This window comes from Felis catus, chromosome B1 (genome assembly GCF_018350175.1).
Source record: "Felis catus isolate Fca126 chromosome B1, F.catus_Fca126_mat1.0, whole genome shotgun sequence".
Taxonomy (NCBI): Eukaryota; Metazoa; Chordata; class Mammalia; order Carnivora; family Felidae; genus Felis; species Felis catus.
In genome coordinates this window covers 126,134,548-126,156,881 of record NC_058371.1, presented here as the reverse complement: position 1 = coordinate 126,156,881, position 22,334 = coordinate 126,134,548, and the positions used below count along the sequence as shown (strand labels likewise).

Here is a 22,334-nt window from a genome sequence, read left to right as displayed (position 1 = left end):
GGCTGTGCTGATAGCACAGAACCCGATATGGGGCTCAAACTCACGAACTGTGAGATCATTACCTGAGCTGAAGTTGGATGCCTAACTGACTGAGCCACCCAGGCACCCCTGGACTGTGTATTTTTAAAAAGTTGCTATGTGAAGCCATTGGATAGGTTTGAGCTGCTGCCATGAAAAGGGTCCTGTGTTGCTGTCTCTCACTGTTCTTTCTCCTTTGAAGGATTGAGGAGGAGGACCTCTTTCCATGGAATGTTTAATTTTAAAAAATTTGTTATAGAGGAAATTTTCTTAATAGCGTGCAATGGGAAGTATGATAGTCTTTTCTAACAAGCAAGAACTATTCTATCATCAGATACATGTTTTCATATGGGAACACATATAGCTCTGCTTTATCTTGAAAATAAGTTTAGTTGTCTTCATCAGAGTTTAGTTTCAGGGTGGAGAATAGGAGTAGAGATGTACTAAGATTTAGCTGGAGCTTTGCCAATTTTCCTTTCCCCTTCATTGTTGTTGTTTGTCACAGTTTGCTTTCTACATGTTAGGTAGAATGCACTTAGCATACATTGTTTCATTTTATCTTGTCAACAGCTCTTTACAGAAGAGTTGATGTATTTTTTTAAATGTTTCTTTTTGAGAGATAGAAAAAGAGAGACAGAACATGAATAGGGGAGAGGCAGAGAGAGAGGGAGACAAAGAATCTGAAGCAGGCTCCAGGCTCCAAGCTGTTAGCACAGAGCCTTATGCAGGACTTGAACCCACAAGCCGTGAGCTAAAGTTGAACGCTTAACCGACTGAACCATCCAGGAGCCCCTGTAGAGTTGATGTTTTAATTTGTTCCTTTTACAGATGGGGAATATCAGAATCAGAGACTTTATTTACCTGTTCCAGGATAACTTTACTAGAATCAGAGTGGGGATTTGAATTTAAGTCATTTTGACTTCAAATACTTTAAAAGATATAGTGTCTGTGGTTTTCAAAAAGGGATTTTCAGACCACAAGCTTCAAGGATTAGAAGTAAAATAAACTGGGGGCACCTGGGTGGCTCAGTCAGTTAAGCGTCGGATTCTTGATTTCAGCTCAGGTCATGATATCATGACCCGACATAAGATCAAGCCCCACATTGGTCTTTGAGCTCTTAGCATGGAACCTGCTTGGGATTCTCTTTCTCCCTCTCTCTCTGCTACTCCCCCACTCAAAATAAATGAGCATTTCACAAAATAAACTGTTTTTTTTTAAACAGCACTTATCAGATATGGTAATTATAAATAGAGGAATTCATACGTTTAAAAAGTTAACATTTTTGCTGTGATTTGGTTGGCAATGCAGTTTGAGTGTATAGATCCTCACCTTCAGATTTGCTTATAGGTAGAATCACAACTGGCACCAGGCAAAATTGTGAGACACAGTGGGCTCTTTCCTCCTTTTCTTTGACCTCCTTGCCCTTCCTGTCATCCTGCCTTCCTCCCTCCCTGCCCCCTCCCTTCTTCTCTTCTTCATCTTTTCCCTCCTCTGTCCTCTTCTCCTCCTTTGTCTTTCTCTTTGCCTTCCTCTTTCCTCCTTTCTCCTCCCCATTCTTCCAGTTCCCTTGGGTTTTTGGGCAGCACCCAGTTCCCAGTGAGGGATTCTGTCTTCTTTCTGGTCAGCCCTTCCTGGAAGTGTTGCATAGAGATGCTGAAAAACTTGGAAAAGAGACTTAGAAAAGTAACTGTGTCCTAGTTCACCTCCCTTCTTCCACCAAAGAAGAAGGAACTGTGTCATCTGGATTCCAGTCCAGAGCTCTTTCTTTTATAAGGTGATTGTGAATCTGAGGTAGCTTTTGGGAGACAGTGTCTGTGAATTCTGAAACTATATGCCCTGTCTGTATATATGTTTTCTGGTCTATAACTTCATCAGAGTCTCTAGGGAGTCCGTGTCCAAAAAACAAGACAGAACAAAGTATTCACAAATTCCATCATGTTGACATTCTAGGTAGCCTTATCTCATACTTTCTATCTCTTGCACCTAATCAAATATTACTATGATAGCTCATTCCCCAGGGGTTTCTTATTCATAGTGACACACATGCTCATTTGTTTACAACTTTCTTCTGTTTTTACAAAGTATTTGGGATTGTTCATGTAAAACATTAACTTATTAGTAATTTTATTTCTATCCAAGCAGAATACACGTAATATGTATTTATGTATTTTCCTAATACATGTAATGTATTCCTTAATACACTTCATAAGAATTTCATTTAATATACTTAAAAATGATTTCCAGATGTAGGATTCTTCATTGCGGTCTAGTCAGTATATATAAAACCCAGAAAATTTAAGGTACAGAACATAGAATACCTATTTACGCTGTATTTATTTTCTTTATAAGTTATTTTTGTGTCATTGTCATTACTGTGCCAAGTTTTAATTCGTTACCGTGTTTTGAATCCAGAGGTTAAAACTTTGAATGCCTTGAGGGTGGATGGGAATTGAGTGGGTTGAGGGTAGAACAACAGGAATTAGAAAAACTGTGACAAAACCAAGACTAATTGTACTGCCAAAATATTTACATTCACATTGTAGGAAAAATTCTGATAAATATGGACAAGGATAGATATGTGTGACCCCTGTTCTACTCTCTTTGTAGGACTAAACATGTGTCAATAAATTGGGTACATTTGCATTTAAACAATGGTAGCAAAAGGGCGCCTGGGTGGCTCAGTCTTTGACTTCGGCTCAGGTCATGATCTCGTGGTTCATGAGTTCAAGCCCCACGTCAGGCTCTGTGCTGACAGCTCAGAGCCTGGAACCTGCTTCGGATTCTGTGTCTCCCTCTCTCTCTGCCCCTCCCCCCTCTCTTTCTCCTCAAAAAAAAAATAAATAAACATTAAACAAATGAAACTGTGGTAGGAAGAAGCAAATGATTTTTCAGTCATACTTTGAGGAGCATGTGCTTTTTTTTTTTCAACGTTTATTTATTTATTTTTTTGGGACAGAGAGAGACAGAGCATGAACGGGGGAGGGGCAGAGAGAGAGGGAGACACAGAATCGGAAACAGGCTCCAGGCTCTGAGCCATCAGCCCAGAGCCTGACGCGGCGCTCGAACTCATGGACCGCGAGATTGTGACCTGGCTGAAGTCGGACACTTAACCGACTGCGCCACCCAGGCGCCCCGAGCATGTGCTTTTTGATCGTTATCTCTGTTCTTCATTGAGCTGAAAGTTCCATGAGTAGATGGGCTAGTGAGTCTCTAGAATCTGTCAGAATATTTCGCATATAGTAGGTGTGTTGAAAACATACTTAGCAGTATAGTCATGGTATGATTATTCCTTAAATCTGACTACTGCTATATATCTCCACCATTGATACCCAGATGTAGGGCGCTGCCTTTCCTAGACCAGTGCTATAAATTATGACCTATTTTCTGATTCTAGTCTTATCCATGTCCATCTGTTGTCCACAATGAAGCCAGTGATCCTTCCAAGGATTCAGAACTAGTGATACAACTCCCCCAGTTAAAAGCCTTTAATAGACTTCCAGTGCCCTTGAGTAGAGTCTTAACTAGCTGCTTACTCTTCTAGCCTCATATAAAAACTGACCTTAAACCAACTAAATAGAGGATCTCCTTAAAACAGATAAGAGTTGTGGCCACTCTAGGTAGGTGTCAGAATTTTACATAACCTTATTCAGGCATAACAGAATTTTTAGACATTCATAAAATAACATCTCATGAAATATCAACTGCAGACTTAAGTTTTATATGTACAGATTGTGGCTAATTGATGACAAAAATGATCCCAGTCCTTCCCTTCTCCTTGTATCTATATCCTCTGCAATGTGATTTTTCAGCGTTTCCTTTTAAGTAGGTAGAGTCTTTCCCCACCTCTTGAGCCTGGGCTGGCCTCGTGATTTGCCTCACCTAATAGAGTGTAGTAGAAATATGGGTGTGCCAATTCCCAGATTAAGTCTCAGGAGCCCTTGCTTGCTTTCTCTTCTCTTTTGGAACTCTGCCACTGCCATGACAGCAGGACCTGGAGATGGACTGCCACGTGGAGCACAGCCAAATTGTTAAAAATTTGAGGCTAGCCATTCTAGACTAGCCACCAACCAGCTGACCCTGACACATATAGGGAGAGCCCTGGTAGGAGACAAACAGAGCCACCTATCCATGTGCCTTGACATGCACTTGAGTGAGTGGTCCAGTGGAGACCTGAAGAATCTCCCAGCTGACCTGTAGACTCATGAGCAGTAATTGGTGTTTGGAGCTACTGAGTTTGAGGGTAGTTTATTTTTTTAGCAATAACGACAGATACACAGATACCAGTGCCTTTTCCATCCAGTCACTGACAAGAAGACTCAGTAAAAAGAATCAAATTGAAAACATTGCATGTTTTTTTTTAAAGAAAATCATTAGTGATGTTTAGAAGGATCTGACAAACACATCTACCTATTCTTTTTTTTTTTAACGTTTATTTATTTTTGAGACAGAGAGACAGAGCATGAACGGGGGAGGGTCAGAGAGAGAGAGGGAGACACAGAATCTGAAACAGGCTCCAGGTTCCGAGCTGTCAGCACAGAGCCTGACACGGGGCTCAAACTCACGGACCGCGAGATCATGACCTGAGCCGAAGTCAGACGCTTAACCGACTGAGCCACCCAGGTGCCCCCACATCTACCTATTCTTAAGGATTTGCATAAAAAGATAGAGTTTGAATATTTTTCTTAAAAAATTTTTTTAAATGTTTATTTTTGAGAGAGACAGAGACAGAATGTGAGTGGGTTAGGACAGAGAGAGAGAGGGAGGCACAGAATCTGAAGCAGGCTCCAGGCTCCAAGCTGTCAGCACAGAGCCTGACGTGGGGCTCAATCTCACGAGCTGTGAGATCATGACCTGAGCCGAAGTCGGACACTCAACTAACTGAGCCACCCAGGCGCCCCATGTTTGAATATTTTTCTATTCTGATATGTTTTTAAAACCAAAAGGGAATACAAAGTATCTCTTTTTTTAACTGGAGCTATTGGAGCTAACAAATTTATTACTGGAGAAGAATATCGTACAGAGAAAATTGCCAAAATGTCTGTTCTGTAGTTTTTGAAGGAAATGTTAAATTCATATAGAAAAGGGACACTTGACTTCCATTATGACAGAATAAATATTTTGAAAAATCAAGACATTTAAAATACATAAAAAGCATAAACTAATATTAAATATAATTTTTAAATGCACTGCTAAGCTGGCAAGATACAAAGGAAAATCTTTAGAGACCAAAAATAAGGAAAACATGAATCTGGAAAAATAACAGAGCTCTGGGTCTGACAGCCCTGGTGACCCAACGCTGTAAGAAGAAATAACACTCTAAGATGAAAAAGCATTACTACTCATAAAACAAGGTCACTACATTTTGGTATGGGATTCAAATATCCTGAAACATACAGTAATTCTTCATTGTATGGATCTAAATGCATGGCTTCATTTTTTTGAAGCTAAAAAAATTAACTGAGCTGCAGGTAGAAGTTGGCAAATGCCAAAGTTGAGGAGATTTGAATGTAATGGTCTTTGCTATAGATCGACCAAATCAGATCCCAAATCAGCGAGCATACAAGAGAGTGGAGCTACCCAAATACTACATTTGAATATAATGACTCTGTGCTGTATACTGCACAGCAAAGCTGTTGAATACACATTTTTTTTTCCAAGTCAAGGAAAACGTTTTAAAAATGGCCATAGACCTTCCAGGTGGCTGAGCACAAGGGAGGGTGTTATGTAAATAACTTCCCCAGATCTCGTCACCGAATGATTTAAATTTACAACCATTAAACCTCTTTGCAGAAGTATACCCTCAATATTACTTGAAGGCAGGGGATGCTGAGATGGCAAAGTAATTGTGAGCCTGGAAGCCCGACACAGTGCTGTACCTCTCGTCGTGCTCGTGTTGCAGGTTTGCAGCGTACAAATGCAGACTGAGTAAAGCCGTGGAGAGGAAGGAAAGGGGTATGGGCCTGGACCATAAGGAAACGTTGGAGAGACCACCACCACAGAGATTAAAAACAGCCCAAATCCAAGAACACGGAAAAAGAAACTGGGCAGATCAGAGCAAGACTGTAGGAAAAGGATTTCAGAGAATATTATTTGAAGGCTCAGACCAACGATTTGATGGAACAGGCTTCCAAATGTGTAGTTTTTCAGGGAGAAAAAGTGAAAAGGAAAGAAGAGTCCTTTGGTAATTAGATGGTGTAGGAGAAAAGAAGGGAAAGGGGTAGGTTTGGGGCTCTTTTAGAAAGCAAAAGAAAACCATAATCTTGGGGGATTCCACACTTCCCCCTTATCACCAAATCAAATAAATAAATGATCCATGTAAAACAGCTAAAGTACCTGGACCTTGCCAGCCTGACCGAAAAGAGCATCAGAAAATATTCCAGTAACAAAAAGTGAACAAAAGGGAACTAGCATCTATACAGATCTATTGAAGACAATCAGGAAATGAATTTTCATGGAAATCAACAACAAAATCCGGTAGTATTCCACCCCGTTCTGAAAAACCACCAGGAAGCAGAAAAAAAAATCTACGTCTGCCCTCCCAACAGTTAAATATATTTAGCAAGTTAAATATATTTAGTTAAATATATACAGTTAAATAAATATATATACAGTTAAATATATTTAGCAAGTATTTAAGTATATGAAAACCCACCTTTAATCAGAAATTTAAGAACCAAAAGCAGAAATGAAAAAAACAAAGAAAAATGAAAAAGTATGTATGTATGGAACTCAAGAAATAAATGAGAGAAAAAGGCAAATTATGTAAAAAATAAAGATACATTGCAAAGCACCGAAGGGAAAACGGACTCAAATGGAAGTTAGTAAGAGGCATCAGGGAAATACAGGGGAAAATGCCAAGAGAATACAAATGACACAAAGCAGCAAAGTGGATCAGAGAGGAAGTAGTGGAAGTGGAAGACAGGCAATGAAGGAAAAATACCTGCATTGTCTGCTGAAGAAGAAAAACAAAATAATGTACAAAACCAATATTTATTTATTTATTTATTTATTTATTTATTTATTTATTTATTTATTTTTTAATTTTTTTTTCAACGTTTATTTATTTTTGGGACAGAGAGAGACAGAGCATGAACGGGGGAGGGGCAGAGAGAGAGGGAGACACAGAATCGGAAACAGGCTCCAGGCTCTGAGCCATCAGCCCAGAGCCTGACGCGGGGCTCGAACTCACGGACCGCAAGATCGTGACCTGGCTGAAGTCGGACGCTTAACCGACTGCGCCACCCAGGCGCCCCCAAAACCAATATTTAAAACTGAAATCTAAGAAAATCTTTCACAGATAGGAAATAACATTGAAAATGCTTACATGGGAAAATTAGCCCCGAACAATTAGCTCTGAGATTTATCCTGTCTCAAAGATAATGATAAAATTCCCAAGGCCAGTAGGCAAAAAGAGCAAGGAATCTACAAAAGCAAAATAATTAGAAAGGCATTAGACTTTCAGAACCAACATATATAAAGAAAGCAAGGCAGCCAAGGTACAGTTTTTATTACACTAAACTAACTGATAGAAAAAGTATGAAGCAAGAATTTTACAGCCAAACTATCCTTCAAATATCAAGGCTTTAGAAAAGCAGTCGGGGAATTTTGTACCCATAGGCTCTACCTGAGGATGTCTACCAGAGGATGAACTGTATCGAACCAAATGATGAGCTAGAGGACTGGTAGTGATTATTTTAAACTAAGCAAATACACATGTAAGACTAAAACAAAGGTAGAGGTGAGATATCACAGCTAAAAAAAAAATTAGAGGAAAGGAAAAGATGATGCTAGGAAATTAAGCTCTTTGTCATGTGGGCAATAGCAATAGCTGGTATTAAAGGTAGTGAAAAAACCCAGCATACTCTAAAAGGTTAAACAAAAAAACAAGACTTCAGGACATTAAAATTGTGCAAGTACAAAGGTAGCCACTCTAACAAAACTATAGTCCTTTGTAAATCTATGCTCAAATGTTAAAAAAAAATTTTTTTAACGTTTATTCATTTTTGAGAGACAGAGACAGAGTATGAGAGGGGAAGAGGCAGAGAGAGGGAGACACAGAATGTGAGGCAGGCTCCAGGCTCTGAGCTGTTAGCACAGAGCCCGACACAGGGCTCAAACTCACAGATCGTGAGATCATGATCTGAGCCAAAGTTGGACGCTCAACCGACCTAGCCACCCAGGCGCCCCTACCCCCAAATGTTTTAAAATAAAAGAACAAACAGCAAATAAAGTACACATAATTACACAAGAGTATGATACATTCAAGACCAAATATATCAGCCATAATGATAGATGTGAGTGGGGTTAACTCACCGAGTAGAAGAAAAAAAATTTCATTTTGGCAACTAAAACAAAACCCGACTATAGACACACCTAAAAAAGTGTGATTCAGAAAGGTCAAAAATAAAGGATCGACGAAAGTACATTGAGAATAGAGACACAGAAAGAGAGCAGGCCTCCTGATAGGCGAAGCAGAGTCCCAGCCTCAAAGTATTAGGCATCACAGAAGACACATTCCAGTGCTAACAGACACAATCCACAATGAAGTATGTATTTTCCAAATAACTCAGTGGCAACAGCCTTTATGAAATAAAAATCACGAGAGATGCAAGAAGACAGAGTCCATTGCTAATGGGTGACTTCAAAACACTACACTCAGCACAAGACAGATCAAGTAGACAAAAGATTAGTAGGAGATAGGAGATAGACGATCTAAACAATATCATCAGTAGGGTGGGATTCATGGAGGGGTGTGTGTGTGTGTGTGTGTGTGTGTGTGTGTGTGTGTGTGTAAACTGTACACCATGAGAATAGAGATGACACATTCTTCTCAAGTGGCCTGTGACATGTTCATAAAATTGATCACCCATCAGTGAGAAAGAAGACATCGGTTGCTTCCACAAAATAGAATAATGGCAAATAGCATTTTCTGCTCACTATGCATTAAACCTAGAGTTTCTTAACAAAACCAAAAACACATGAGGAGCTGTGAAGGAAATAGAAATGTTGAACTTACAGAGAGGAGGCCAGGTGTGTATGCACGAAGTTTGTAGAATGATGCAGGGTGCATCTTCATGGCTTTTGAGACAATACAGTTGGGTTTAAGAGAAACCCTATCACTTAGAAGGAAAAAAAATTAATTTACCACTCCAAATGCTAAATTCCACAAACTGATTTTCCATTTTTCCTCATATGTTGCAAATGCTAGCTCTTTGGAGGTGAAAAAGAAACTCTTTCTTGCCTTGGAGAAACTCCTAGTGGAGGTGGGTAGTTATGATCATTAGTATAGTGGCAGAATTGATGAAGTACTATGGGAGAATACTTGATGTCTAAATTAATATCTGTACAGATTTTTTGCTTGTGGAGGAGCTGGGTGTTCATAGTAGGCAGAAGGTCCCCAGAACCTGTGCTGTTTTTCTTCTACACCTTGTGTCTTGGATGATGCAAGTCTTGTTTTATAGACTACACAGTAGGCATTCAGTATAGTTAAAACCCGACTAATGATTTTCCTTGGTCTCTTTTTGTAGTTTATAAGTACTTTGTATCATTTTATTGTTTATACTTTTTGCCCATCCTTTAAATAAAGAAGAGATTGGAACCCCACTTCATAGAGTTTTGTGAAGACCTTCGCCTGAATAGATCTTTTCTAAATGCCTCCTCACGGCGATCCCTTCTGTGACTCATTTTGGGCTAGCAGTGAGGTGGTCAGTTAAGTCTTATTTTTGTTTATCATTATAACTTCCACCTCTTTTAATTACATGAGTTAGATTTGTTTGTTTTAGACAACTTAGAAAGTATAAAATGCAAAAAGAAGAAAATAAATATTTTCATTAATTCTCTCACACAGATGAGCCCTTTTCATACTTTGGTCTTATATTCTTCTTGTTCTTTCTCTCCTTCCCATCTTTCCAGCCCTCCTTAGCTCCTTTCTTGCCTCCTCATGTTTCATTTGCACCCTGTACATGTACGTAATTAAAAATATTTTGTGTATCTACTTTTACACATTGTGATGGTGGTACCAGAAGTGATGGTAAGTTATGGGTGGGAGGGTTGAGAATGGCCTTCTTGGAGATGTGACTTCTGAGCTAGGCCTGAGATGACTGGGAAGGATTTTAGATGGCAAAAACGGGGAAGAAGATGATGGCAGGGTAAAATCTCTTACTAACGACCCAGGAGCAGGAAAACATAGGCTGTGTTTGGCCAATGCAAGTGGTTGTGACTATATGGTTGTCCATCCTCATAATTAGTGTAAGTAATAACACTGATGATACTAAGTGCTTTCTATGGATCAGGCACTGTTCTAAGCACTTGTAAATGTTTACTTTTCCACATTATGTTATGAATTATGTTACAGATAAGGAAACTAAAGCATAGATTAGTAGTAAGTTGGTCCCAAACAAGTAAGTGATAAAGCTGGGATCAAGACAGAGGAGGGCTGACTTGTGCTTTCGTCCCTAAGTAAAGTGACAGTGACCCAGTATTTCTAAGCTAGACGCAGTTTCAGATATTTTCTTGGCAGTTTATTTACATGAAACTGAATTGTTTTTTTTTGGATTTTATTATTAGAAAAGCTATCAATGACAGATCTTTAAGGAAACCGCTTACTCTAATTTTCTTATGCCGAAAACTTCACATTTTATCAGTATTAAAACCATCAAAATTTTATCATACACAGTACGAAATTGAAATAGGATTAGTTTTAAAAACATCAAAAATAGGCTTTAGGAGCCTTCTTTTTATTTTTCTTTGAAAAAACTTTTTAAAAAAAGTTTACTTATTTATTTTGAGAAAGGCAGAATGAGAGAGAGAGAGAGAGAGAGAATCCCAAGCAGGCTCTGTGCTACTAGTATAGACCCTGATGTGGGGAACTCATAAACCATGAGACCATGACCTGAGCTGAAATCAAGAAGAGTTGGATGCCAAACTGACTGAGCCACCCAGGCACTCCTCTTTTTTGAAAAAAAAAAAAAAAATTTAAAAAGTCTTGTTTATTTTGAGAGAGTAAAAGACTGCACCCACAGGGGAGGCATGAGTGGGAGGGGGAGGGGCGTGGGGAGGCAGAGAGAGAGAGAATCCCAAGCAGGCCTTGTGTTGTCAGCGCAGAGCAGGGGAACGACTTGATCTCATGAACCGGGAGATCATGACCTGAACCTAAATCAAGAGTCAGACGCCTAATGGACTGAGCCACCCAGGCTCTCCAGAAGCCTCATTTTCCTTATTTCAAGTGTATATTGGAACCTCAGTGAATGAGAAAGAAATTTATAAGCAAGTCCTTTAATTATGTCAGTATCAGAAGTACTTGTGTGAGATCCAAGAGAGACCTCCCTCCTTACGAGTTTTTATTGTAAATAGTAAACAAGGCTGATGTTCCAAATGTGTTATCCAAAAGGGAACTTAATAGAGTTTTAATAAAGATATTATATCTCTTGCCTTCCTATATAAATACATATTTTTATTTATTTGAGAGAGAGAGAGACAGTGTACGAGCAGGGGAGAGGTACAGAGGGAGAGGGAAAGGGATAGAGAGAGAGAGAGAGAGAGAATATCTTAAGCAGGCTCCAAGCTCAGCGCAGGAGCCCGACCCTGGGCTTCATCCCATGACCCTGGGATCATAACCGTAGCTAAAATCAAGAGTCTGATGCTCAACCGACTGAGCCACCCAGGTGCCCTACCTTCCTATATTTTTATCTTACTTTGACTGTGATTAAATTTTTAAAAATAACATTATATATCTAGAATTTATAAATACCTTATACATGATAGTCATTTCTTATTTTTTTTAAATGTTTATTTTTGAGAGAGAGAGTGAAAGACAGAGTGTGAGCAGGGGAGGAGCAGAGAGAGGGACACACAGAATCCGAAGCAGGATCCAGGCTCTAGAGCTGTCAGCACAGAGCCTGACATGGGGCTTGAACTCACAAACTGTGAGGTCGTGACCTGGGCTGAAGTTGGATGCTTAACCAACTGAGCCACCCAGGCACTCCATGTACTGACCCAAACATTCTAAGCCTTACCACAACTCGTCATTATCTCCGTTTTCCAGATGAGGAAATTGAGACTCAGGTTACTAAAGTGAAAACAAGTTATGATTGAAATTCAGGCTGCAGCTCATCCGAAGCCCATGCATACATACTCTGCAGTGCCAACGTTCTGGTTCTTTCAGTGCAAAAAGTGGTTATTGGAAAAAAAAAAGTTTTACTCTTTGTTCTGCTGGGAAGAGAGGATAGTCCTGAGCCTCCCCCAGTTTTCGTGTGATGCTGCTGTCCTGCAGAGAGCTTTCCCATACAGAATAACCGTAATGTTCCACAGCCTTCATGTTCCAGAAGGGGAAACCTGAGTAGGAGCCGCAGTCTTCTGTAAGCAACAGATGGTTACTGTTTAAATGAGGGTAAACTCTGGATCTCATCTGTGAAGTGACTTTAGGTTTTTGTGGGGTGGGTGGGTTTGGAGGGCTAGTCAAGGGAACAAGCTCATAACAAGATTTAGGAGGAGGAGGAGGAGGAAGAAGTAAACAAACCCAGTTTGTCTGTAGCGTTTTTCACTCTTACATACTCTTTAATCACAGTCCCATGGCAGGTTGTATTTTTCTGCCCCCTCCTCCACCCCAAACAGAGGGGGAGGAATGAGGGGAGGGCATGGCAGGCTGTTGAAATTTGTAGTGTGTTGGCATCCAGCAAGTGAGTTTTGCTGTGGGGTAAGTCCTGTGGCTTGTTTTCTGCCTTCGTGAATAGAGCCTTTCCATCTTTGCCAAGCCTGCAGTTAATGCGGTCAAGGGATTTATTATGAAATGTACTAAATCTTGGCATGGAGCTAATTGCATATAACAAGAAGCGTGCTAGAGGCTTGGACCTGAGAAGTGACACATGCAAAAAGCATTCTCTTTCTGATGCTGCTGAAAGAGGTTTTGTGTAGGGGAATGTCTGCATGTCTGCGCTTATTGCTAATGAGGTAACCCCTCACCCAAAGTGTATTTCTGAGTTACTTGTTAAAATAAATGCAGAGTTCCCTCCCTCCTTCTCTCTCTCTCTCTCAACAATTGGCAGTTGAAGAATGAATATTTATTAACCCTAACTCCACTTCTGAAACTCTTAATATATCACAAAAAACACATCAGTTAAAACAACCTGATTATGACCTAGAATCATTCTTATGTAAAGGTATAAAAGGCAGCCAGAGAAGTTGTATTAGCTCAGTGGGCCATAGCAAGATGCCATGGAGTTGGTGGCTTAAACAACAGAAATTTATTTTCTCATAGTTCTGGAGGCTCAAAGTCTGAGATGAGGGTGCCAGAATGGTTAGTCTCGTGAGGGCTTTCTTTCTGGGTTGCAAATGGCTGTTTTTTTACTGTGTCCTAATTTTGGTGGTTGAGGTGGGCAGCAAGTTGGGCCGATGGAAGGAGAGGAGGTGGGAGAACTTTCTGGTACCTCTTTGTAAGAGTATTAATCCCATCATAAGGACCCACTGGCTATGGCTTCATCTAAACATAAGTACCCCCCCAAAAGCTCCATCTCCAAATACTATCACATTGAGGGTTAGGGGTTCAACATATGAATTGGGGGGGGGGGCACAATTAAGGCCATACCAGAAGTATTTAAAGGAATAGACAAATATTGCATCTTTTTAAGCTCAGTGCATGTCTTTAAAGCATTATTTGTTTTTAAATTTGGTTTAAAAGTAATACTTGAATAATTTAGAAGTTAACATTGAGTATCTTTTATCCTTTCTTATTTTCGTGAAGTTTTGTTGTGAATTTTTGTAAAGCTTTTGAGATACTTATTTTTATGCTGCTCACAGCACCCTAATGGATGCATTGTGCATAGTAGGTGCTTAATACTTGTTTGGTACATTAAAAAGATAAACGCTTTTAACATTTTCCCAATGTACATACCACCTACATCTTAATTTACTGACACGTATAGAGATAAGCCATTTAAGCCCTGTTCAATGAAACCATCAGACCCTTTCTTGAATAATATGAGAAACATTTTCCAGCAGATAATTCTCTTCCCTTTTGATAGCAAAAAACAGTTAACCAGGTACATTTAGAAAGTAAATGTAAAGTTTTATTCATATCTTCCTAGACTATAGTAATTTTTTTAAATTTTTTAAAAATATTTATTTATTTTTGACACAGAGACAGAGCATGAGTGGGGGAGGAGCAGAGAGAGAGAGGGGGAGACAAAGAATCGAAGCAGGCTCCAGGCTCTGAGCTGTCAGCACAGAGCCTGATGCGGGGCTCGAACTCACAGACCGCGAGATCATGACCTGAGCCGAAGTTGGACACTTAACCGACTGAGCCACCCAGGCACCCCGATTATAGTAATTTTTGTGTGCATGTCAAGGTAGGACCCTGATACTTGAAAAGTAAAGGGAATGATTGTATTATGGCTTCCATCACATGGCTAATGCTGATCTTTTAGGTTCTAGTGGGTTTTGAAGTGGCAGTAATCCCGAGTTTAAAACAAAACAGTAGTGGCCACCAATTTCAGTCCTGGTGCAGCAGTAAGGAAATTTGAAATGAAAGTGTTTGTATCATGTAGGGGGGAGAAAGGTAACATTCAGAAATAGAACAGCAAAGAGATTATTTGTATGATGCCTGTAGTACTGCAAATTCATTAATGTCTAGGGCTTACCAGATCAGTTTGAATTTCTATCAAGTGCCAGAACTTGGCATTGATCAGGGTGATAAAAACCCGATGATTTACAGAAAAGGAGTGGTTTGTTTGCTTGTTCGTTCACTCATTCGGCATTGATTTACTGAGGCTCCCCTGTGTTTGAGGCACCATGCCAAGCACTGTGACAGAGGATAGACAGATCGCTGATAGCTTGTACCTTCAAGTACTTAATTTTGTATTTACTTAACTAATACGAAATTGAGTCTCTTCTACATGTACAGCACTGTCCTGCCACTTGGGACTGAAAAAACACACATCATTAAGAATGGTCCTTTTCAAAAAAGCTTGTGTCTCATCTAGGGAAATGCACATAAACACATAATTGCTCTTAGTTATTAAGTTTAATAACTTGAGGTTTGGAGCCAGGTCTAAATAGAGGTTAACATTCAAGAGGAACATATGGCTTTCTAAACCATTCACCAAGGCTGGTGTGTGTTATCCCGGTAGTTAAGTAGTTGCTGCCCATAGGGTGGTCTGAGAAACAGCAGCGATGTCATTACCTGAGAGAGATTACTGGAAAGGCGGAATCTTAGGCCCCACTCCAGACCTGTTGAATCTGAGCATACATTTTAATAAGCTATCCACGTGATTCATGTACCTGTTGAAGTTTGGGAACCTTAAGGACAAGGTTTGACTCATACTCATAGTTGTGTAACATCAAATTCTATCTGGTCTCAAAGCTGAGCTCTTTTATTTGCCTGTGCGTTCTTTGAGCGAGCATTTCATGAACACAAGGACTTATCGAACATGTACCAGGTACTGCATTGGTTGCTGAGGACAAAAAAAAAAAATGTAATTTTTAACCACAGCTAATAGTTAAATAAATTATATGACCTAGTAAAGAAGTAATTATGTCAATATAGAGAGTAAAGAAGCTTTAAATAACACATGATGTCTGAACTGGATCTTAAATGATATGCAAGGATTTGTCCCAGAGAAGAGGTAGATTCTTTTCTCAGATTTCATTTATCTGTCAACTTTGAGTAGGTGAATTACTAGAAATAGGTTATTGAAAGCTTAAAATTTTTTTTTAATCTTTATTTTTGAGAGAGAGAGAGAGAGAGAGAGCGCGCGCGCGCACGCGCAGAGGGAAGAACAGAGAGAGAGGGAGACACAGAATCTGAAACAGGCTCCAGGCTCTGAGCTGTCAGCACAGAGCCTGACGCAGGGCTTGAACTCACGGACCATGAGATCATGACCTGAGCCAAAGTCGGACGCTTAACCGACTGAGCCACCCAGGTGCCCCTGAGTGTACTCTTTCTTAAGGAGATACAATATAATGAGTATTGGAGTTCATTGTTGAGTAATTTCACACTATGAGCCTCAAGTTTTTCATCTGCCAAGTGGGAATGTTAGTTCTGCAAAGATTTTGATGAGGTTATGGGTACAAAAAATTTAACACTTATGGAGTCTGATAGGTTGTAAGTATTAATGATGATAAGAATGGTTTATTTTTTCTTGACATGTTGCCAATTTATGTTACCAAAAGGAAAATACAGCAGTGTGATATATATTTATATATATTTATATAAAATATATTTATATTTTATATATTTATATATATTTATTATATATAAATATATAATAAATATATATTTATTATAAAAATTTGTAATATATATTTATTATATATTTATATTTATTTTATATTTATATAAAATAAAAATATTCCTCTATAAGAAATAATAATCCTCTTTCTCATCTAAGACATGAAAAGATTAAGAAATGAGAAATAATGAGTCATAATGCCCAAAAAGTGGAAAAAAAATATTTTCACCTTGGAAAGGAAACTTGGAAACTTAACATTCTTCTTTGGCTTTAGACACTGCACTTTGGTGTTTATGATCAATTCGAGCATAGGATCCCTCTATCTGTAGTACTGGGCCGTTTCAGTCCTTAATGAAGCTTTACCCCAATGCTTTTTAAATACTTGAATAGTCCATTTGTGCGAATTAGACTCTTCATCATGTTATGAGTGGGCGTCCAAAGAAGAAATACATGCATATGTTCTTAGAGAAAATATGACTTCTCTTCTTCTTCTTCTTTTTTTTTTTTTTTTCACAAGTTTGGGAAACACATTGAAGTACCAAGCTAATAAAGAGCAGTTGAGACTTTCTCACATAAACAGAAGTTTAAAGTGGCTTTCTCTAATTGGCGAGGAAGAGATGTTCTTTATTCAGTGCTCAGGAACTTGGTTCACTTGCTGTTCCATAGCTGGAGTCTCACATGACTTCAGGCAAACATTTTTGGTGCCTTTCCATTCCTATAAAATGGCCATCTGAGAACCACCAGTAGAAGGCGAAATGTAAATGGAAGGTATTAATCTGAAGAAAGGTGAGAATGAGGGAGAGAGCCTACTGCTGTGTGGCATAGTCGGGAGTGGATAACAACATAAAGTGGGCTGAGGTACAAAATTTGAGTCCCTCAGTGAAATGTGCTTCTCAAGGTAAACAGTCCATTTTTGTTGTCTTTGGCAGTTCTTGAGAACCTTGTCATGTTAATGTAGTTACTGAAATTGAATTTGGAAATTGTAATGTTACTCTCATATTTCACTTTAAAACAGCGCTGCTAACTCCCACCTTGAAAGGGCGCACATATATCTCATAAGCAGGGCATTGCCAATATTTTGGTAACCCCACAAGAAGGATAGTGAAATGAAATACTGGAAAAGCACAGCCGATCTGCATTTTCTTTTCCCAACTTGCTTGCGATGAGATGCATAATGTAAAAATAAGCCAGTACCAAGTTCTCTTTACAAATGTGCAAAAGGTGCTCCTTGTGTGTCAGGGATCACCCTGGGTCTCTGTGACCGTGGCGACATTTCAGGGATTACATTTTCACACGGGTCAACTGTACTTGAAAAGTTTCTCCAATGTATTGAGCACAGACCAGCTCTTCTCAAGCAATAAGCATTTATACCTCTTTCTCAACTCTTTTTCCTCACCAAACATAGCCATGATGGCCTTTATAAAAGTGAAAGGCATTGAGAGAGAGAGACAGATGGAGAGATAAATTCTATCATTTACATAGAAATTTCCATATAGTCTCAGGGCAATGTTGTGGTACCTGATTTTGGTTCACATTTGTTCCTTTTTTTTTTTATTTTTTTATTTTAAAGGATTAACTCTTTAAGGATTTCCTTTTGAGATTAATTTATATTGCTTGGTGCCCCCAGTAAAATAGTGTAAAAGAGATTTATAAAACAAGATGTGTATCTTCTTTGACATATCTTTTTATCATTTTCTAATAGGGAATAGTTGTTGTTTTGACTTTTGGTTATTTGGGAATTATTTGAAGAAAGTAAACTTGTCATATTTCTTCAAACTTGGTAATCTTCAGCACTGAATACTGAGAGACGATGCCAGGTCTTGTTCGCTTTTGTACTGAACATTTTATCATTTTTCTTAAAACAGCTGTATAAAAAAGGGAGTTTTGATCATTAGTGAGTTTTAAAAATTTTGTTAAATCCATAATGAAACTACTGATTTCCTCCTCTTTGTTCTCTAAGGATTAGGCATAGAGTTGTTTCATAAGTGCCATGATACAGAAGAGTAATAGTTGAAAATAGTTAATATATCAATGTCATAAATCCTTTAATGTAACTTTTCATTGGAGAGATTTGGTAGTGTCATGTCCAACTGTTAATGTAAACAAGCATCCTAAAATTCTTTTTTTTTTCTCTTGGTTTTACCAGGTGTATAGTTGGTCCAAAATTGAAAATATGTTTGTTCTTGAAAGAAAAATATCCCTCTTAGCTTAGAGTAAGACTGCTTCAAGACCTGTTTATTCAAAGATGGCAGCAGAGACCTGATTAGGCCAAATGCTCTACATTAGAGATCATTGTGTCAGACACAACAGATGCAGCCAGTGGGTGCTTATGTAGTGCCTTCAGTTTTTCTTTGACTTGTAATCAGTGAGAAAATTGAAATGTTTTGTCTCTGTTTTTCTTTTTTTTAAGCAAAAATAGAGTTTAGACAAATACTGTTAATTCTAAAAATCAATTCATGAAGAAGGCTCAGCCTGCTATATACTTCAGTTTCGATGTTAAATCACATATTCAGGTTCTTTCAAGCGGTGCTCCATGAGGTGGCTGGATCAAGGGAAATTATCTTGATTTTGGTATCAGAGGCAGTTTGCAGATATATACATATATATAATCCATTGGTTAAATTTGAACATAGGGTACTTCAAAGTAATCATTAAAAAATATCCTGGTATTTATGAGGTATATGACTTTTGTCTTTTTTCAAGGGTATCAAAAATATGCTCTATATAGCACTTAATTTTTAAATAAAGCAATCAGAATATTCCCCTAAACCTTTGTGTTTCTTTTGTGCTCAGTTACTAGAAATTATCATATGAACATTCTAAAATAGGCAAAAGTGGTTGCATTGTGTGCTTAATTACAAGCATACCAATCATAATACCAATTGCATTATATGCTTAATTAATTGTATGCTTAATTACAAGCATACCAATCATAAAAGGAAAGGAAATTAACTTATATGTGATTATCTGTAGGGTTTCTTGAGAACGCTTCTAGTTGGCCTGTGAGTTGAGTTCTATTGGTGACCTAAATGTATTTTTCATAAGGTGTTTTGTGACCACTCTCACTAGTATAACTTTTTAGATGTAACTAGCAATCTTTTTTTATTAAAAAATTTTTTTTTAATGTTTATTTATTTTTGAGAGACAGAGCATGAGTGGGGGAGGGACAGAGAGAGGGAGACACAGAATCTGAAGCAGGCTCCAGGCTCTGAGCTGTTAGCACAGAGCCCAATGCAGGGCTCCAACTTACTGACTGGGAGATCGTGACCTGAGCCGAAGTCAGATGCTCAACCGACTGAGCCACCCAGGCGCTCCTGTAACTAGCAATCTTATAAGAAGGATAGCATTAGAGACTTTGAACTTGTAGAGATTTTCTTTTAATGTTTATTCATTTTTGAGAGAGACTGTGAGTGGGGGAGGGGCAGAGAGAGAGAGAGAGAGAGAGACAGACAGACAGACAGACAGAGGATCCAAAGCAGGCTGTATGCTGACAGCAGTGAGCCTGATGTGGGGCTAGAACTCATGAACTGTGAAATCATGATCTGCGTCAAAGGTGGATGCTCAACCAACTGAACCACCCAGGCACCCCTCAACTTGTAGAGATTTTTATCTAGTCCTGGTTAAAAGCTCTTTGGGGATTTGTAAAAAAAAATATATCTTCACTAATACTGAAGGAATAAAAATGAATATTTTGTCTATCTTTAGAGGTTTGAAAAAAATGTTTATCTTTTCCAAATTAGTGATATGTTTGTGTGTGTGTGTGTGTGTGTGTGTGTATATATATACATATATATATACACACACACACGCCTATATATATATATATATATATATATATATACACACACACACACACACACACACATATAGGCATATGTATATATAGCCCATGAGTACAGTATTTTTGACAGTTAAATCTAGACTTGATAATCAAAACATCTGTTCTAGTTTGGGAATGGAGTAGTTTTAATTGACATTTGATAGTTTTATGTGATTGACCTTTTGATGTTCTGAGTTTGCTGTATCCAAATCTGAAAGTTTAGAATTAGCTCTAATTTGAGCATGATCTTTTTTTTCCTATCAGTTATGATTATCATTTATTTGACTATGTTCTATTTTAGGAATTTATCAAGCTCAAAACTGCTAAAAAAAACCCATCTCTCTTGAGTGTATTTCCACATATAAAATGCCTATGAATTGATTCTACAATCTAGAAGAAAACCATAACTTTGTAACTACAGTACACTTTTTGGCATACTTTAGGTTATGTTGTTTTCAGAATTTTGCAGGAGTTATTTTTCCATTTGTCCCAATAAGTGAAATTATAGCTATAAACAAATATTTGGCAAAAGTGTTGGCTTTTCGACTATTAGAATATACTGTGCAATGATTAAACACCAAAACCAAGATGCTATTGTATGGAGATGCTTGGGCCAAGAAATTAATATAAATTATATACTGAATCAAATACAAGTGAGATAAAGAGATGGTACCGACTTGAAAGATTGGGTGTCTCTTGCATGTTTTGGGTTGTGTGTAGTAGGCAATATATTTATAAAAGTTGGATTTATTTATACCTTGCTCATGAATCTGAAAAGGTTATAGGGAAACCTGAGATATTTTACCTGATAGGATTTCCATACTTAAATATCAGCCAGTCAGAAGGTTTTGAGGCCTCAGTCTTGTTTTTTAAAGCTTCCTGAAGAGGAGAACTATCCACTCCCCATGGCTAGGCTTCACTCTGCTGCTGCAACATTGTCTGGAAGGGGGAGATTTAGCTCCCGTCTGAAATGGCACGATGTGGCTTTTGTCCCAGCTCTTCCTGCTTATGTAGGATGACCTTCAGTGGACTCAAAACTTTGCACTTCCAAGTGTAAATAAGTGATAGTAATATTTTTCCCAGCATGACTCACAGAGATTCAAAGTCATTGTAGATGATTGTGATACATTTGAAGGCATTTGGGAGTTTTGCCTGGTAAGGTATTATTCTTGTATCTTCTGAACATCCAGAAAACTGGAACATTTGTACCTGCCAACGACCCCTTTTTCAGCAGCCCCCACCTTCAAAGTGTCTTGTGTGTTTTAGTAAAACTGTTCAGCAAGATTGAAAGAAGGAAAAAGTCAGCTATAATCTTCTATGTTTTTTCTGGTCTTTTTTCTATGCATTTTAAATAAGAAGAGCAGTAATGTGTATAGTATTTTGCTTGTCGCTTTTTGCATATATTGTTGTAAGGTTTTTTCCAAATTCTTTTTTTTTAATGTTTGTTTATTTTTGAGAGAGCACAAGCAGAGGAATGGGAAGAGAGGGGAACAGAGGATCTGAAGCAGGCTCTGTGCTGACAGCAGCGAGCCCAATGTGCGGCTTGAGCTCATGAATGGCGAGATCATGACCTGAGCCTAACTCGGGTGCTCAACCAACTCAGCCACCCAGGCGCCCCCCAGATTCTTTGTGATCATTATTTTGGATGGATGTATAAGATATCCAGCCAAGGTGATACAATGTGGTTTACTTACCTCTTCTTCTACATTTGGATGTTTAGGTTGTTTCTAGTTTTTTACATCATAGATAAGTGCTGTAAGGAACATCTGAATCTATAAGATTTGATCTGATTTGGTCATGTGTTCTTAATCCTCACTCTTAGCAGTGGGATTCCTGAATCTAGGGGTAAGAGTACTTTAATGCTCTTCAGAATTACTGAGAAATTACTTTCTTGGGAGACTTTAAATATAGTTTAAAGTTGCCTCCTGGGCTAGGCTTTCTCTTGGCTTTTTGCACTTGAAACACTCTTCCTTTCTCTAAGGCCTCATCCTTTCAAAAACTCTTTCTCAGATTCCCCCCAGCACACTTGAAGAGGAACTCTCATTTTCCCCAAGTGGTGGGGGACCCCTCATCCCTGCTCTATTAATTTAATTTGAAAATTCAATATATTACCCTCTGAGATGATAGCAAACATAGTTTATAGTTTCCTGAGGCTGCTGCAGTAAATTACCATATTTTGGTGGCTTAAAACAACCGAAATTTATTTACCCACAGTTCTGGAGAGCAGAAATCCAAAATCAGTATCCTAGGTTGAAATCAAGGACTCAGCAGGG

At 38.5% G+C, this 22,334-nt stretch overlaps 1 protein-coding gene across 9 annotated transcripts in view; it reads left to right on the top strand.

Moving 5' to 3' along the window:
- BMPR1B (bone morphogenetic protein receptor type 1B) overlaps positions 1-22,334 on the top strand; it is a 419,833-nt gene that overhangs the window by 124,271 nt on the left and 273,228 nt on the right. The window lies entirely within an intron of this gene.